At 48.8% G+C, this 19,402-nt stretch overlaps 1 pseudogene; it reads left to right on the top strand.

Moving 5' to 3' along the window:
• Window positions 1-642: 642 nt before the first annotated feature.
• On the top strand, window positions 643-16,996 carry LOC146870946 (BTB/POZ domain-containing adapter for CUL3-mediated RhoA degradation protein 2 pseudogene; annotated as a pseudogene).
• The last annotated feature ends 2,406 nt before the right edge of the window (window positions 16,997-19,402 follow it).

The following is a 19,402-nucleotide window of genomic DNA, read 5'->3' as shown; positions in this document are numbered from 1 at the left end:
ATACCGGTCCGGGAGCAATCAAAAATTGACATAGTAGACGTAACAATAAACTACCTGCTGCTAAGCACACTGTGAGTCTGTTCAAGTGAATTGACTCTTTCTTTGACAGCCACTCAGATGAGGAGTTTGCTCGATTTGATTCGATCTCGAGTGACGAGTCGAGTTCTGTACACGTGCTCCTCCCGTGGCGTGACTGTACGGTGACTGGCAGTGGCCGGCCCCAATATGCCCAGCAACGGCACAATGACCAATCACTGCATGGCTTAAGAATAAGCCATACAGTGGTTGGGCATTGCTATGTTGGAACGGGCGGCCCTTCCCACCCCCGCGGTGCCAAGTCGTCACGACATGCAGTGTCAATCATGATGCCTGCCTCTGCTGCTCACAGACGACTAGACTGGCAACCGACTACATGATCACTACGAGCAGCCAGCCAGCCAGCCAACCCTGGCGCTGCTCTCTTAGAAAGAGAGGCTCTCTCTGTAACAGGGCAATGCCAGGATTGGGGTGAGCAGGCAAACTCCCTGCTCATTTTCTAACCACTGGGGTCTGTGGTTTGAGGCAAACCCCCAGTCACCTTGTGCTTGCTTTACAAAGGGCACTCTACGCATGTTGGATTCCTGGCTGCCGGTCAAACCCAACATGCGCAGTGTGCTCTGTTCATCTGTTAAGCTGAGCAGCAATTTCAACGTAATAACGTTACTTGCAGCGCTGGTGCGTAACTATAGTGCCGGCAGCGGAAAGCTGCTTGTTGACGTTGATGCACATGACGGGTGAGTGATTCACGCAGCCGCGCGACGGAGCTCGCCGCTTTAAATTATTAATAGAATTTCAACATGAAAGTTCAAAATTGGATTAATAATTTAAAGTGGCGCGCACTTGAAATGCGCCAATAATTATTAGTGGGGCAATGCCCACCGCCCCAATGGTAAAACCGCCACTGCCTCTAAGGGCTGGAGCACTCATTGTGCCACCCTTAGAGGCCCTGTACCCTTACACACACACACACTGCCCTTGCAGGATGGGTGTCTGGGTACAAGACAAAATAAAGAGTCGACATGGCACACATCCCTGTGTGCCATGCCCACCACCTACACTGCCATGGCATACATCAGCCACCACTCTAGCTGGGTGCCCTATGCCAGTGGTGTGGGCACAGGAGCAGGAGCCCTGTGCCCCTACAGTACCCAGGTCCATTCTTGGGCACTGTAAGTGCAGTGCTGCCATTTAAGAGCACATGGTGCTGAGAGCTCGTCAAACACGAGCTCCACAGCACCATAATGGCAACACTGAAGACTGAGAAGTTTGGTATCAAACTTCTCAGCACATTAAACCCGCACTGATGCCAGTGTGGGATTTAATGTACCAAGCACCCCAGAGGGCATCTTAGAGATGCCCCCTAAAACCTAACCTTCAATCCACGTCTGTTCTGAGGCTGCCTAGGCAGCCACACAGCAGACATGTTGCTGGACTCTTGGGTAGGAGAGCCCCTGCTCTCCTGGGCCTGCAACAATGCACATCCTGGGCGAGGTGCTAAATCTCCTCCCCCAGGATGGGCAGGGGGAAGCTTCAAAGGCATGCTGCCTCTGTGAGCTTCCCCAGGCCACTGCAACCCCCCACTCCGGCGGGAAGCTTGGCCGGAAACCCCAAATAAGGACAGGGGATGTGCCAGCCTGCCAACCCCACCCCTCAGGTGGGGGAGGCGAGGTGAAGCACATCTCCGGGCTCTCGCCATCTTGAAGATGGGAAGCCCTGCCCAATCAGGATTAGGCTACTGCCCCCCTCCCACAGGAGAGAGGCAGGATAGGGGGTGTACCCACCCCAGGACAGGGACCCATTGGTCCCTGCCCTTAACCTACCTGTACCGCCCCTAAATCTAGTATTTAGGGGCACCCTGAACCTTCCTTCCCCAGATTCCAGATTCCGAAATCCGAAGAAGCGCTAGAAGAAAGAAGACCTGCTAAGAAGAGGAAGACACCAACTGCTTTGGCCCCAGCCCTACTGGCCTGTCGACCCTCAAACCTGCTCCAAACCAGCATCTCTTGTGGCCAGCAACCTCACAAACCCCGGAGGACCTGACTACCTTTTGGCTCTAAGCCCCTGGGACTCCCATGAGTAGAGGTTCTACTCAAAATCTACTTCTAATCCCTGGCAGCAGCCCGGAACTGCGAACCCAGCACACTCTGCACCCGCCAAGCCTGGCCTGTGCCGGAGTGAACAAAGACCATGAGGACGACCCCACGGCGACTGTGACCCCGAGTCCGGCACCCAAGGACCTCCCTCGACACTCCTGAAGAAGCCTGCAGCCTCAGAACCAGGTACCCCCCCAAACGCGATCAACAGAGGGTAAGATTCCCGACACCAAAAGGCACCCCTGCACCCAGCGCCCTACGGCTCCCTGTGTGTACCTACCTATCCTCCAACTACCCAACTTATCTCTCGAAGTGGTGGTGGCACCTGAAGAATCTTCGTCCCCGAGCTTGCAGTCTTTTTCTAAACCGGAGCTTTCCCATTGAAATCAATTGAGCGCCCGAAGGCTCAAAAGCACCCTGCACCCAGCCGCCCGAGTGGCCCTGGCAGTGCAACCTCTACACCTATCCACTTCCCCACTTGCCCTGAGTAAGTGACCAGGAGCCCAGCTCCCACAACCGCGTGGCCTGCTAGTCAGCAGCCACCAACCAAGGCCCCCCTACCTCTCATAGAATAACATTGGGCCTAACTCTCTCTGCATCCGGCCGCCCTTGTGCCGCTGAGGGTGAACCAACTGTACCTACCTGACCCTGGGAGACCCCTGAGTCTATGCCCAGAACCTTAACTCTGCCAGTCGAGTACTTACCTTTAAACCGATAACTCAATTTTCTCCATAGTGTAACATTGACTGGTTTTTCCTGAAATTTCTTCTAAGTGTAGACTTTTCAAAACTTAAAATATTCACCAAAAATCAGCCGAGTAACGAAAACGAAAATTCTCACCTGCTATTAGGTGAGCTCCCAGTGCTGGATCTTGGTGCCCAGCACTGACTCTGAAAAATACATACAACTGTACTTACCAGTAACCCAATTTTCTCCCATAGGAAATCATTGACTGTTTTGCTGTGAAATTTCTTTTAAGTGTCAATTTCTGCAAACTTTAAATATTCTTTAAAAATCGTATAATTTCTGAAAATTTAATCACTTACCTGTTTTGGATAAAGGTCCCAGTACTGAGTCTAGATACCCAGTACTGGATTACAAAAGTAACGAGAACATACTATACCTGCAACTTGAATTTTCTGCCATAGGGAATCATTGACTGTTTTCTATGAAATATTTTCTCTGTGTCAACTTTTAAAATAGCAAAATATTGTCTAAAAATCATCACAGTAATTAAGTCGACTTTTATCACTTGTTTCTAAGTACTGTCCCAGGACTGAATCTAATCAATCAATCAATCAATCACTGCATTTGTAAAGCGCGCTACATACCCGAGAGGGTCTCAAGGCGCTGGGGAGGGGGGGGGGTGCTACTGGTCGAAGAGCCAGGTCTTGAGGAGTCTTCTGAAGGCCAGCAGATCCTGCGTCTGTCGTAGGATGGTGGGGAGAGTGTTCCAGGTCTTGGCGGCGAGGTAGGAGAAGGATCTGCCGCCGGCAGTGGTTTTTCAGATGCGAGGGACTGTGGCGAGGGCGAGGTTGGCTGAGCGGAGGCTTCGGGTGGGGGTGTGGAAGCTGAGTCGGTTGTTGAGGTAGGTGGGTCCGGTGTTGTGCAATGCTTTGTGTGCGTGGATCAGGAGCTTGAAGGTGATCCTTTTGTTGACGGGGAGCCAGTGCAGGCCTCTCAGGTGGAGTGTGATGTGGCTGCGGCGGGGGACGCCGAGGATGAGTCGGGCCGAGGCGTTCTGGATGCGTTGGAGTCGTCTCAGGAGCTTGTTTGTAGTTCCTGAGTAGAGGGCGTTCCCGTAGTCGAGTCTGTTGGTGATGAGGGCCTGGGTAACGGTTTTTCTCGTGTCGAGGGGGATCCATTTGAAGATCCTGCGGAGCATACGGAGGATGTTGAAGCAGGACGCGGAGACGGCGTTGACTTGCCTGGTCATGGAGAGAGTGGAGTCGAGGATGACCCCCAGGTTGCGTGGGTGGTCCGTGGGTTCCGGGGCTGTGCCTAGTGACGTGGGCCACCAAGAGTCGTCCCAGGCTGATGGGGTGGGTCCGAGAATGAGGACCTCTGTCTTGTCTGAGTTCAGCTTCAGTCTGCTGTCCTTCATCCAGTCAGCTACGGCCTTCATTCCTCTGTGGAGGTTAGCTTTGGCGGTGTGGGGATCTTCGGTGAGGGATATGATCAGCTGGGTGTCGTCGGCGTAGGAGATGATGTTGAGGTTGTGTTGTCGTGCAACGTGGGCGAGGGGGGCCATGTAGATATTGAACAGCGTCGGGCTGAGGGAGGATCCCTGTGGGACGCCGCAGATGATCTCGGTGGTTTTGGAGCGGAAGGGTGGGAGGCGGATGCTCTGGGTTCTGCCGGAAAGGAAGGATGTGGTCCAGGCCAGGGCCTTCTCTTGGATACCGGCGTCATGGAGGCATGCTGATAGGGTGCGGTGGCAGACCGTGTCAAAGGCTGCTGATAGGTCCAGGAGGATGAGGGCGGCTGTTTCTCCTTTGTACATCAGGGTCCGGATGTCGTCAGTGGCGGCGATGAGGGCGGTCTCGGTGCTGTGGTTGCTGCGAAAACCGGATTGGGAAGGGTCCAGGATGTTGTTAACTTCGAGGTAGCGGGTCAGCTGTTTGTTGACAATCTTCTCGGTCACTTTTGCCGGGAAAGGGAGCAGGGAGATGGGCCGGAAGTTCTTGAGGTCCTTGGGGTCCGCCTTGGGCTTCTTCAGAAGGGCGTTGATCTCGGCGTGCTTCCAGCTTTCTGGGAAGGTTGCTGTCTCGAAGGAACAGTTGATTGTTTTCCGGAGGTGGGGCGCGATGGTTGCGCTGGCTTTGTTGAAGACGTGGTGAGGGCAGGGGTCCAATGGGGATCTGGAGTGGATGGAGTTCATGGTTTTGATGGTGTCTTCGTCGCTGACGCTGGACCAGACGGTCAGGCGACTGGTGCGAGTGGTAGTTGCAGGGGTGGTGGACTCAGTGGTGGGTGCGGGGGGGTCAGAGTTGAAGCTGTCGTGGATGTCGGTGATCTTGCGGTGGAAGAAGGCGGCCAGGGCGTCGTAAAGGTCTTGAGATGGCGGGATGTCGCTGGTGTTGGAGCTGGGGTTGGAGAGTTCTTTCACGATGCTAAAGAGCTCTTTGGTGTTGTGTGCGTTGTTGTCTAGGCGGTCCTTGAAGGCGGTCTTCTTGGCGGTCCTGATGAGTTGGTGGTGTCTGCGGGTGGTGCTCTTGAGGGCTGTGTGGTTGTCTGGTGTTCGGTCGTGGAGCCATTTCTTCTCCAGCTTCCGACAGGTGTGCTTGGAGATCCGGAGGTCCTCGGTGAACCAGGCGGCTTTCTTGTTGGTGTGGTTGGTTATAGAGGTCTTGAGAGGGGCGAGGGTGTTGGCGCAGTCGTTGATCCACTGTGAGAGGTTGGTTGCGGCGGTGTCTGGGTCGGTGGATGGTCTCAGGGCGAGGGCGGTGGCTGTGCTGACTGCTGCAAGCAAGGAGTACTTCTGCTGTCTGACAATTAAATGAGAGCTCTTTTTTGTGCACTGAGCGGGTACAGTAAGGGATGGATTTGCCAAAGGCGAGTGGGTAGCTATCCTGTTCATGGAAAGTGAGGGATAGCTGTACTGGCTGCGCATTAAAGTGAAAGCTATGCTCTCTGTACACAGTGGGCAGTAATCAACTGAGCAAGTAACAACAATTCTTTTAGTGGCAGGAAAGCAAGTAGCCTATTGCACCCGTCACTGGTTGGGTAACAGCCTATTCTGCGTTCTGGTGCAGATATGTTACCAGACGTCTGCTCTAGAGGATTGCAGGGGCAGATGAGCCTTGATGCTCCTTATCACTACTTTCTACATTTTCATGGCAGCACAGGGAGGTCTTTCACTAATAAAGACATGTATCTGCATGATCCAGAAATGCCAAAAATCTGAAAAGCCGGGGCATAGTTACTGAACACCCTTAAGAGTTTCGGTTTGTACTAGGAGCGAAAGAAAGAGACAGGCCCTCAGAAGCGTCTTTCACTTATGACTGCAGTGACTGCACTACCAGAGCTAGGAATTCCTCGCAGATGTACTAAGAAGGGGTGCTGAGTATCATATAAAAGGAATCACTGGAGGGAGCATGCCACAAGTGAAGGAGGTAGACGAGGACAAAGGAACCTTGGGTGCAGCTCATCACACATTGAAATCGAAAAAGGACTGAGCTTCTTTCCAATGTGGTGACCATATTTAATGATGTAAAGAGCGTGACTTCAAACTAAGGGCAGTGTGTACACTGGCAATAAAAGATTTAGCATTGCAGCAAAGGCATAACACAGAATGGCCCAGGATCTAGAACACGCATCCCCATGTCCATGAGGACCTCCCAAATGTTGCTCCAGTTAAGGAAAGAGGTGCAAATGCACCTCTTTGCAGAACACTACATCACCGTGCATTAATCGCCCACAAGCCAATTACCTCACCTATCACTCATTGGCGTTATGATTGTCTTTAACCCTGTACAGCGCTCCCATAAGACTTGCCACTCTTCGTTGAGGCCCTTGCTCACACTCTCAATTCTAAACAATGCAATCAGGAAATGGACGACCTAGCATTTCTACCCACTTCAATAATAGATAGTTTAATCAATGAGCAGGCAAACATGAAATTGTCATAAGTGTCAGTGGACACAACTGTGACCCAAATGGACGTTTTTGTTCTGATCATTGAGAGTGGGCATTGCACCTTTTCAAAAGCGACTAGAAACTATGGAATCAAAAGTTACATAAGTCAAGAAGAGAATAGCTGCTCTGCCGGAATGGTGCTCAGAACTATGCAGCTCAGACCTGGAAGATAGGCACAGAGGACAATGTAACCAGAGAAAGACTTTTTGATATTGTTTCTTAGTAACTTCCTTCTGAAGCAATTTGAAATAGCCTTGGATTTTCCATAGGAATCTCAGAGGGCTAATAGAGTGAGACCACGAAATGAGAATACATTACCCAGAGCTCGACAGACACTAGTCTGCTTCCTGTGTCATCAATGTGCTATAGAATAGATTTCTTTCTGAGGTCAACTCTGATAAGATGGCTTCTATCAGACTTGATAGTTCGAGGCAGTGTATCTGGCCACAACCTATTAGACATTAGCCTAACCTAAACATACTGAAACCACCAACAGGTGAATGACACATTATAATAGCCAGGTATAGAGATATGGAGAACAAAGATTAAATAGATTACTTTTTGAAAATGTATAAAATGTATATAGAAATATTGAAGGAAGCCTGTGGGCAGCAAGGGAAGCGCTTCTTAGTGGGGAGTTAATGAGGGATGCAGCGAAAGTTAGGAGTGAGAAACAATAGTATAACAACACACCTCCTCCTATAATGCCTCCATCACCCAACCCAAACAAAGAAATGACACTGAATAAAGCTAAATATGATTTAAACTCAAATATTTTACTCAAGTGGAAACAGCTCTGTTTAGATTTTGATGACAATGTTATTAGAAAAGAGAGTAAACTGGAAGACTGCTGCCCGCACAACTTAAAGAAGTTGAGTCACTTTGGAAAATTTAGGCACTTAGGAATAACCAGAACAGACTACAAACAGACCGGATAGTTACCATTAAGAATTCCTGTCATTTTATGAAAACATTATACATCAGACAATTTAGGCCTGTTCACTGATTAAATAATTTCATGCAGCATATTGAATTACCATGTCTTATCGATGAAGACAGAGAAACCCTACATGATGAGATAGCAGAGGAAAAACTTGCAAAGTCAATTGGCGAAATATCATCGAGAAAGCCACCAAACGAAGGTAGACTCCCTCTAGAGTTTTATAAAAAAGTAATAGGTCCTTGATCACCCCACTGTTAAATGAAGTCTTCAACACACCACAGATATAGGGGGCTTATCTGATTATTTCAATAGGGCTAGGTGTATACTACTTTTGCCATGCAGATTTAACTTCGCTAGTCAGTACATTGCAGATGAATACATTAGGAATCATTCATTGCAGGCAATGTTTCAGTACTTTGATTGGAAAGTTTTTACTGTGCTGGTAGATTATGTTTTAAAAGTTTAATGTCATCTATTTCAACATTATAAACATGAATATGTTTATGTGTGTGCATATATAGACCGTTGTTGTTGTTTGGTAACCCGTGAATAAATACCTTAAAGCATTGAGTGCCCCACCTTCATTTATCGAATGGAAGGAACAATGGAAATATATATAAACTGCTCCGAACCACCTTTTCCTGCCGCACTCACGTACAGGTGCCCGAACGCGTGGGTTGAACCCGCGATAAATATCTTAGCTCCTTTTCCCAAAAAATGGAATTGGCACTCTCGAGGATGAATTAATTCATTAGTTGTTATGAAAGATGTGCAACAAACGTGTTTCGGCTGTCACCTTTCTTAATATTAACTGGCCCTCCCGAGAACGTCACCATTGTTATAAGCAACATCGCATGCATATTTATCATAGAAATCAACAACGGCGTGTCTTTCAATACTTGGTTCACGACAAGCGCTGTATTGGCATTTCTTACTTTCTCTGTATCTAATATATTAGATCCCAACAATACATGTTTTTTACACATTTGCAGCATCAATTAAAGGTGTTGAATACAAAATCCTGGCCTGTATGGGCTTTCATATATTGACCAATGCGATCGCTTAACTTGTATAGCAGCAGGCCCGGCTCCAGGATTTTTTATTTGGGTGAGCCAAGGGTGCATTTGGGTGGGCCACTGCGGGCTCGATTTGTCGCATATATGTCTAGGCAGGCCTGCTTCAGGGCCCTCCTTTATCTCTTCTTAGTCTTACAAGGCCCACTAAAACGCACTCTTTTCCAAATCTCTTTCTAAATATTATCACTCTCAAAAAGTGTTTTTTCCATGTAATGTTCCTTTCATGGGGAGAGGAGGTTTCTGAGGTGGGAGTATCAGGCAACTGACACTTCTCGGGCTCCCTCTCTGCGAGCCTTCAGGGAGAATCCCTCTTCATTACTGACCCCAGACTCTGCAACGCACTCCCTTACACGCTTGATTATCCACTACTCCTCTCCAGTGCACCTTATCTCACAGCTAACCTTGGGCCCCAGCCCCATATCAGGCACCATTGGGCTCCACTTTAATTTTTCCCAGTAAAAACATTACTAAAATCACCTTCAAACTTAAAACATTGTATATAGCAGTAAATATAATTAGCAGGCACTTTAAAGTATGTTCCACAGTAGCCCTTATGACCAGACTGCTAATTAAATAAACAAAAACAGAAAGGCCATGACAGGGCTGATGTGAAAGTCTTTTTTGGCGCCACACCAATAACCTCTTTCTCCGTAAATACCTTTACTACCACCTACCAACAGTGCCCCTCATCCCTCCATGGCCCCCACTATTGACCTCTTCCTCGGATTCCCTCACTGCCACACGCCACAAGTGCCCCTCATCTCCCCATAGCCCCTCCCCCTCGTGACCTCCTCCTCAGATTCCCTCACTGCCACCCTCCACCAGTGCCCCTAATCCAGTGTTCTTCAATCTGTGGGGCGCGCCCCCCAGGGGGGGCGCGCCACCATTCCAGGGGGGGCGCGCACTCCACACGAAAATCTGATGGCTGATATTCGGCCGTAACGGAGGTTTTGAAAACAGCGGGATGGCAACCCTCACACCTTCAGCCCTTGATGAGCTGTTAAGAGGTGCTTGAAGGTGACTGAGAGGGAGGGGATGCAGCTTCAGGAGCAGGGGCATCTATTCAGATGCAAACAGACCTGAATGCGTCTCTGCAATTTAGATGGGCCTCACACATTCCCTTTCTGCCCAGGGCCCCAAACATCCTAGAACCGGCCCTGATTACCCCGAGGCAGCACGTGGTTCTCTTCACAGAGCTTAATTACTGTCACTAAATTGTAAGCAAACCTTGGTTCTGCAAACATGCAGTCTATAATTGGAATAAAATAAAGAAATGGCACAATCGCACCCACACTGATTAAACAAAGTATGGAGGACAATCAGTTAAATCAGTTATCTTGGAGTATCTCCTTTAAGTACTGTACATCACAGTGGGGGATGGCAAAACTAACATTTTGGAAAGAGAGCCTGTCTTCTCGTTGTCTTGTCCAGGAGGGGGTGAGGAGCTCTACCCCTCCCTGGAATACTTGAAAACTGCATGCCCACCCTGGTGGATCCTGTCCAAGTCCTGGAGTGGCTCCTGCAGCGAGGGTGAAGTTCTTGATGGGCCTCTTCTCAAAAAGGCTCAGCTCAAAATTAATATGAAAAGGTGGGCGAGTGAGTAAGTGAAGGGATGGGTGGATGGCTGGATGAATTAGTGAAAGGGTGAATGGATGAATGAAAGATTGAATAGATGGAGAATGAGAGAGGATGGATGGATTGATGAGTGAGTGGAAGGATGGATGAGAGAAAAGGTAAATAGCTGAATGTATGGGTGGAAGGGTAGCTGGATGGGTAAAAGGGTGGATGGATGAGTGAAAGGATGGATGAGTGAAAGGATGGATGAGTGAAAGGATGGATGAGTGAAAGGGTGGATGATGAGTGAGTGGGTGGATGGATGAGTGAAATGTTGGATGGATTGATGAATTGATAAGTGCAAGGGTGAATGGATGGAAGAATGAGTGAAAGGGTGGATGTAAGGATGGATGAGTAAGTGGAAGGGAGGGTAGATGGACAAAAGGATGAATAGATGAGTGAAGGAGTGAAAGGATAGATGGATGAGAGAAAGGATGGATGAGTGATAGGGTCAATGGATGGATTAATGAGTGGATGAGTAGATGGATGGGTGGATGGATGGATGGAAGGAAGGATGGCTAAGTGAAAGGGTCGATGGAGAGGGAAAGGGAGGATGGATGGATGACTGAAAGGGTGGATGGGTGGAAGGATGAGTGACTGGGTGGATGGATGAGTAAGTGAAAGGATGGCTGGATGGGTGAAAGGGTAAATGGCTGGATGGATGAGTGAATGGATGGGTAGAAGAGTGAATGGATGAGTGTACAGATGGATAGGGTGAAAGGGTGGATGGATGGATGATGGATGAGTGAAAGGATAGATGAAGGAATGGTTGAGTGAAATGATCCGGGACACTCTTTTTGAGTAGCCGTGCGCTATAGAAATAAACAAATAACATAACATAACATAACATAGATGGAAGGATATGTGATGGATAGGTTTGCAAATGGTTGAATATGTTTGGATTTGGCTGCAAACGAGAAGGCATAACCACCTCGCCCCACTCTGCCCGTCTCCCCCCAATGTAGCAGAGCACCCTGCGCACCAAGAAAATAAGTGTGGGCATCGACGCTTTGGATTCACAACCTGACTGGGGGTTCCTCCCCCTCCCCTCCCGTCCGCTGCTTCCCGCGCACAGTGCACAGCCCCGCCGTGCCCCACTGGACGGCTGCTGACCCCCCGCTGCAGCACCTGATGATCTCCACCCCCTCCCCTTGACCCCACCTGAATTTACAACCCTAACCCCTACTTCCCCTACTGCCACACAAGCGTAGGGAACAGTTTGTTTACTGGTCAAGTTCCCTGGCCGGACTCCTATCTTATCTCGGATAACAGATGATGGGCGCATTGTCTGGACTCCCCGAAGCGATACCCTATTAAACACACACCGCTCTCTGGCAGCAGAGATGCGATGGCATACGCGCCCTACAAGGGATGGGTACATCCAGTGCTCTCAGTGAGATCTTGACAAGGGCACATTGAGTTGAATACTGGACATAGCCCCGATAACCAGCGGCTTCAGGGGTGTAGCGATGGGGGGACAGATGTGCGCCACGCAGCCCGCACATGGACCCTAACTATAAAGCTGTAGACTAAACTCGCCGTACTTAAGCGTTAGCTTCTATGCCTCAGTGAGCTATACCGAAACACTACTGCCACGCTCCGGCAAGCATTGCGAACACGACGCTGACACAGTGCCGCCCGGGGACCCCCACGCTAATGATTAACCACGGCGCTTTGCGCAACTCTCAATAAGGGCTTGGGTGACGACCGCAATGGCCACAATGCTAGCTGGAATACTGCGTTATCTCTGTTACCGACACTAAGAAAAAGGAAAAACATAGACCTGTCATTTATTGAGATAACTACCTAGTGACTGTAACAATACCACCATGTACAACGCCGCCGGACCCCCGGGTTACCGGCAGAATGGCTGTGTCATATTATCTGGAAACCTCTGCTTAATGTCTAATCGACTAGCCACCATGGATGGTGCATGTATACTGTATGATGACACAGCTGTGAACAATAAAGGTCTTCCAAAAAAAAAAAAAAATGTTTGGATTTGGCTGGGCTTACTTATATACTATGGCGTGACCTCCTCTGATGTGTCTGTAAAACGTACCTATTGTCCTGAAGTTTTGTCCTGAATTTTGACCTTCTGTCCTGAATTTGTGTCCTGAATTTTGACCCTTTGTCCTGAATTTTTACACTCACCGTTGGCAGTAGCAAAAATCCATCCACAGATTGACCGTCTCTGTGGTGAAAAACAGGCACACCCGTCACATTAGTGTTGGTGGTGTTATTATCAATCTGTCATGTGTAAAACAAAGCATCCTAGTAAAAACAATTTGCACACATTTTATCTTGGAACATTTTGTTTGTTTTGAGCTGTGTAATAAGCCTGTGATTAACCACACCCACTCACAAATCTACAGTTCACTAAACTCCCATTGCGTTGAACATTATTTGCCGGATATGGCCCGGGATATGCGGGTGGCAGTCAATTATGTAGTGTACAAGATTCCAGAAATTTCTGTCAGGTGGTGGGGGGGCCCGACATTTCAAAAAATTCAGTTGGGGGGGCTCAACCTACAAAAGTTTGAAGACCTCTGCCCTAATCTCTCTGTAGCCCCTCCCCCTCATGACCTCCTCCTCAGACTCCCTCACTACCACCCTCCACCAGTGCCCCTCGTCTCTCCCTAGCTCCCCCCTCCACCCCATGACCTCTTCCTCAGATTCCCTCACTGCCACCCTCCAACAGTGCCCCTCTTCGCTCCATAGCCCCTCCCACTACCTCCTCCTCAGATTCCCTCACTGCCACCCTCCAACAGTGCCCCTCATCTTTACGTAGCCCCTCTCTCATATGCATTTCATTTGTTGTATAGCGTAACTCATATCAGTGTAGTGTGTGTCAGTACTTTAGACCACGCACACATTATACAGAGACAATGAATCATACAAGTATATAAATCAGTCTACAGGGAATGTCACATAAGCCAATGAGGATTACAAGGTGTATGAATCACATGTCATCCATACTGGTTGGCAGTATATTTTAAGAGGGTTTGGTCTGGGGAAACACAACCTTAGGATTTAAAGAGTATTCCATGGGGATCTGCTTTACTGATAAAAATGTATATCGACTCAAACATACTTATATTAGCAACATTAGAATAATGAAAGACTGAGGAAGTTCTAACTATATCACAAAACAAAAAAAGCAAAGTTGTAACTATACCATTCATGTTTGTATGCAGCTCTTTGGTGACAGTTCATTGGTCACTGTCCTATGTTAGGATTGTAACTTCTGAACTGCAAGGAACACAAGGATTTATGTGACAAAGGCAGTAACCCACTGAGCTTCCACATAAAATACAGTTCATCTGCATTTAAAAGCTACTAACAGACAAATGAATGCTCTCCAGCGGATCATTAATCACCAGCATTATCTGGGCATTTTGTATTGTCTTATTGTTGTCCTGCATCGGCCATGATAATGATAAAAACTGTTTAAATGAAGCACACAGGAAGTATGTGTCCTGCTGGGCCTGTGCATATTTTAAACCGAAAAACAAATAGTAACAAATTCTCTTACCTACTCCATTAGTCAAACTTTGTGTCACAGCCTGATGTGATAAGCAGCTGCAGGTGTCAGGAAAGGTGAATAGGAATAAACAAACTTATTTTCTCCTGCGCTGCATAGAAAAAGAAATATCCACGCAGCAGGACAGTAGGCAAAGGTTACCTATGTCAAAGAAAGGATTTGTCCCTTTCGCCATGTGGAGATGAAGGGGTGAAAAAATAAACAAAGCCTCATTAACATGTAAATGGTCTTTTAAAGACCTGTGAAGTACTCGGGTGCGGCTGCGATAATCTCAAAAACTGTCTGTGTGTGTGCGCGCCCGGTAAACTGTCTCGGCCCCGGCTGACACACACCTGACTGCCTTCAAGCCCTCACTGCGAGTGCCAAGGCTCCTGTTTGGGTGGGCCTGGCCCACCCGGCCTACCCGCTAGAACCGGGCCTGTATAGCAGTAATACATAAAACATATTTCATGTATTTTAAAGTGCTAAGTGCAATATCTTGCCCTGTATGGCTTTGCATACATTAAACGGCATGGTCATGACCCTATGCTGTCAAATATTACAAAATTTCCATAAAAAAGACACCAATTACTTTAAATCGAAAATGCTGTGTGCAATGTCCTGCCCTATATGTGCTTCACTATGCTGACCAATGTAATCATATTGCTTATATAGCATATCTAGCAGCAATACAAGGAGCACAGTCCATATAGTTGAATATGCTAAATGCGGTATCTTACCCTTTTATGGGGCTTTCAAAAATTCATCCATTATACCAAAAATGTTAGATTTTCATAAAATCAATACTAATTGCTAAAAGATCCAAAAGTGCTTGGTGCAATTACCTGCCCCATATGGGTTAATATACTGCCCTGTATGGGTTCGACTAGTATGATTATAGAATGTCAGCATACCTGATTGATGGAAAGGCTAAAAGAGAAATTTATTTCAAGCTAATACATGCCTGCTTCATCAAAATTTCTCACAATTTTAAGGTCTTTAAAATATAATGCAGGATAAATACCGAGGGGGTGTGGCCAAGATCGCGGCCGAGTGAGAGCTTCTACGCTTCTCTCCGGCGCCATCGTCATTTAGCTACAACATCGCAGCCTGTGCTGGCTATTTCGACTGTGGGGGACAAGCCTAGATCACAGTGGTACGTTCCAGCCCATATTGCTGGATCGAAACGGCAGTTTGAGTAGCTGATGAGGGCAGATGGACGTTGGGCCTGCAACGTGGGCTTGAGACTCTTGAGCTGGAAGAGGACTTCCCTCCTGCTGACGCCCAGTAAAGGTTAGAGGAATCGCGCGCCCCTGCTTGAGGAGACTGACCTGAGCGGTGCAGAGATAGAGAGGCATCCCCTGGGATCCTGTGGGTGGAGTGCTCCTTGGGAAGGGCCCAGAGCAGGTTGGAGGACGGGTGAGCTGCGAGCGCAGCGAGGAGATGCCACTGGCCCAAAACCACGGAGCTGGTGAGGCTTCCCCCCGAGACCCGGTGGGTGGAGCGCTACGTGAGAAGAGCCCAGCACAGGTTAGAGGCTTTGTGTGCTCCCTCCAGAAGAGACTGACCTGGGCTGAGCGGCAGATTTGTAGGCCGCGATTGCAGCGAGATAGGCTCGGGAGCTACGGTATCTCCCGAGACCCTGTGGGCCGATTGATATGTAAAAAGGGTCTGTGGAGGGCAGTACGAGTCCTGTGGTGTCTTCCGACACCGCTTGGGGGTTCGTTAGGGGGTTCGTTAGGGGGTCACAGGCCGATGGGACACCAGGCCTCGTGGGCAATGAAGACACGGAGCCAGCGAGGTACTTTTAGATGGGTTGGCCGCCGTAGCCTGACTGCAGTGTTGCCAGATTTTTAGACCCGTCCCAAGCCCAAAGCCGCTCAAATATAAGCCCAAAATAAGCAAAATCAGACCCGTTTCAGCCCAAAAACCAGCCCAAATTAGACCAGTTCTCACTGATGAGAGTCTAGAGAAGGACCGACAGGTGTTCTGTGAGCTTCATCCCATTTGATCTCACTCCGAGTTATCTGGCTTCACTGTGGAGCAACCACCACGGCGGCATACATCAAGCCTTCTATTTACAGAGTTGTCATCTATTTACTGAGGGACATGTCTGGAGGTACGTCTCAGTGCCCTGTGCCCAAACTTCGGTGCCAAGCCGAAATCCTGCAGCATGAAAGGGGTTGGAAGCTTCGGTAATAATTATGTGCGCTTGAACGTCGGTGGTTACTTGTGTTACACCACTGTGCAGGTGCTTACAAGACAAGACACCATGCTGAAGGCTATGTTCAGTGGGAGAATGGAAGTGCTGACCAACAAAGAAGGTTGGATTCTTATAGATCGCTGTGGAAAACATTTCGGAACCATTTTGAACTACTTGCGAGATGACATTATTACACTTCCAAACACTGGACAGGAGATCAAAGAACTAATGGCAGAAGCAAAATATTACCTGATCCAGGGCCTTGTGGAGATGTGCAAGGCAGCCTTACAGGACAAGAAAGAAACTTATAGTCCAGTATGTCATATCCCTATCATCACATCTCCAAAGGAGGAAGAAAAACTAATAGAATCGTCTACCAAGCCTGTGGTTAAGTTACTGTATAATAGGAGCAACAATAAATATTCCTACACTAGCAACTCTGATGATCATTTGCTAAAGAACATTGAGCTCTTCGACAAGCTTTCCTTGAGCTTCAATGGGCGAGTTCTGTTCATTAAGGATGTGATTGGGGATGAGATCTGCTGCTGGTCGTTCTATGGACAAGGGAGGAAACTGGCCGAGATCTGCTGCACGTCCATCGTCTATGCCACTGAAAAGAAGCAAACTAAGGTGGAGTTTCCTGAAGCTCGAATCTATGAGGAAACACTGAACGTTCTGCTGGATGAGAGTCCTCGAGTAGCAGATAACTCCCTACTGGAGGCTACCAGCCGCAGTCGAAGCCAGGCTTCGCATAGCGAGGAGGACGAAGGGCTGGAACTTCGAGACCAGGTGCGCCGGATCCACGTGAAGAGATACAGCACATACAATGACAGACAACTCAGTCACCAGTCTGCCCATAGAGACTAACGGGCTCTGGCTTTTTTTTGTTTAGCTGTTTTATTTTAGAGGAGGTGAAATCACCTATACAGAATCTGTTTTAGAACACTAAGGCTGATTTTTGGTAGCTTGCATGCTTTGTGCCAAATCCAAGTCTTTTTGGTGCTTTCTGGTTTTCAGTTGCATCCTCACCTGCTTCGAGGCGGTACCTCTGAGATCAGCAAAGTAACTGCGGCATGTGCCTGGAACCATTTAATTAACTTGGCCCATTGACCAAAGTCTTTGCTGATGAGACTTCTTTTTAAATAATTAAGATCATGAAACACAGGTGCCTTTTGATGCCTTCAAACAATCTCGCAGCGACTATCAATGTTCACCTAGATGGTGATCCGCCACAGGGAAGACTGCTATTGACATTGATGGGGTCAAAGGGGTCTACACTGTATAATCCTCTCTCAAACAGGGAGCTCCAAGCTGACAAACTGAAGGCAGCGTTCATAAGTAGACATATTGTGTATACCTGTCAAAGAACAGAACCTGAAGCGGCAAATCCTTGTCTGGGCTCAAAGGGGTTCTCCTTCTTTGGCTAGTCCAGGTCTTTTGCGAATGCATAACACTAATATTTAAACCAGTCTTCCAGAATGTGTAAAATTTGTTTACTATTGCAAAATATTCACATCAGTTATATACGCTCTACTGCTGTAATAATGAGCATAGTGCAAGACATTTGTCGGTGATGCCCAACTGAGCATCCTTGTGTTTAGGCCTAATCCTACCTAGGCATTAGCCAACAGAAATACCTACATTTATGTCATTTTTTCATTTAATTAAACTACAATAGCAGTTCTCACTGTGACTTCTAAGAGCCTCTGCAGCTCCACTCTGCCTATTGCTGAAAGATTCAGCCCCCCCCCCCCCGAAATTTGGATCCAGTTGCGCCTCTGACTCACTCTCACTCACCTGAGGTCGGGCGACGAAGTCTGGACTCAGCAACTGCGGGCGCCGCCGGGCGGCCTGCTGCTGTGCTGCGTGACTCCAGGCTGTGCTGTTGACTGGTTGAGCTCACTGTCACTGGGCTGGCTAGCCTGTGCTACGCAGAGAGCGCTGCCTGCGGGCACTGCCCGCCACCTGCTGACTTTGGCCTGGGTGACCAGTGGACCACAGTGGACGGCAGCAGCAGTGACACCACATTCGTTCGACTCCTCATGACAATGATGATGATCATGTGTCCACCGTTGAGCAGAGCGCCGCTCCGAAAGAAAGAGCTCACTGTGTGACTCACGTCACTCAGTCCCAGCATTATATGAGAACCGCAGGGGCTGGCCAAAAAATGATACCCAGGGCCGTCATTGGTAGCGCTTTCGTGCGCTACAGGATTGACGGCCCTGGGGGACCCCCACATTGGCCCGCAGTGCCCACACACACACACAAGTTGACACAACAACAAAGCAAGGTGACCCCTCTGGGTGGTGCTGCATGCGGCGGTGCAGCGCGCATGTGCAAAATAAGAGTGAGTGCACCAACAGTACAAAACGTAACTAGTTAGCGTTCTGCACAACATCACGTGCGCCGTCATAGTCATGATGCATGCCTGCTGGCTGGCTGCTGCTCTAGGGTGGGCGGGGTCATCATGTGCGCACAGGCAGGCCCAGGATCGGACCTCCAATGAGTAGCAGTCTCTCAGCACGCGCTGCGCTCTCATTTGCCACTGATAGTGACTGCCACCATAACGCCACGGACTCCTCGCGGTCGGCGCCCGGCCAGGCCAGTAAAATTGCGCACACCCTTTTAATTCTAGCCCAAAAAGTAGCCCCCCTCCAGGCATGGGTTTTTCCCGCACAACTGGGAAAAAAGTCACCCAATTGTGCGGGAAATAGCCCAATCTGGCAACACTGCCCGACTGGCGTACGTGCGTGTGTCCCTTTCTTTTATTATCGGAACCCACGTGATCGGACGCGTACGCCCAAGCGTATCGCGTCATGACTCATGATATCACAGGGTCCCCTGGCAGGGCTCCAATCCGAGTTGCCATCAGGCTACTTAGGTGTCGGCGGGAGCCGAGAGAGAGAGGACAGGTTGATCCAGAAGTATAAAACGCCCCACTGGGACCTAGGACTATTGGAGGGCGATATCGCTAGCTGAACTAAGGGGCATAAGAAGACACGAGTGTGTCAACCCCAATATCTGGTATATTTGGAACGTGTTCTGTACTTGGTACACATTGATCCGGTCTGCGTCAGGTGCTCCCTACGCAGCCCTTAAGCAGCACAAAGTGGATTGTCCAGAATCAAAACGTAGAGAGCCGGGCAGTCTTGCGACCTGGCCTCTGCGAGCAGCACCTTTCCACGGATAGCACTACTGCAACCACCCCTGCCATATTATTACACCCACTAGCTGAGAATCTGACGGAGCCAGTTTCTTGGAGGCCAAGAAAGG

Source organism: Triturus cristatus, chromosome 1_1 (assembly GCF_964204655.1).
Source record: "Triturus cristatus chromosome 1_1, aTriCri1.1, whole genome shotgun sequence".
NCBI lineage: Eukaryota > Metazoa > Chordata > Amphibia > Caudata > Salamandridae > Triturus > Triturus cristatus.
The sequence above is the reverse complement of the archived record's forward strand: the minus strand, read 5'-3'. Positions and strand labels throughout refer to the sequence as shown.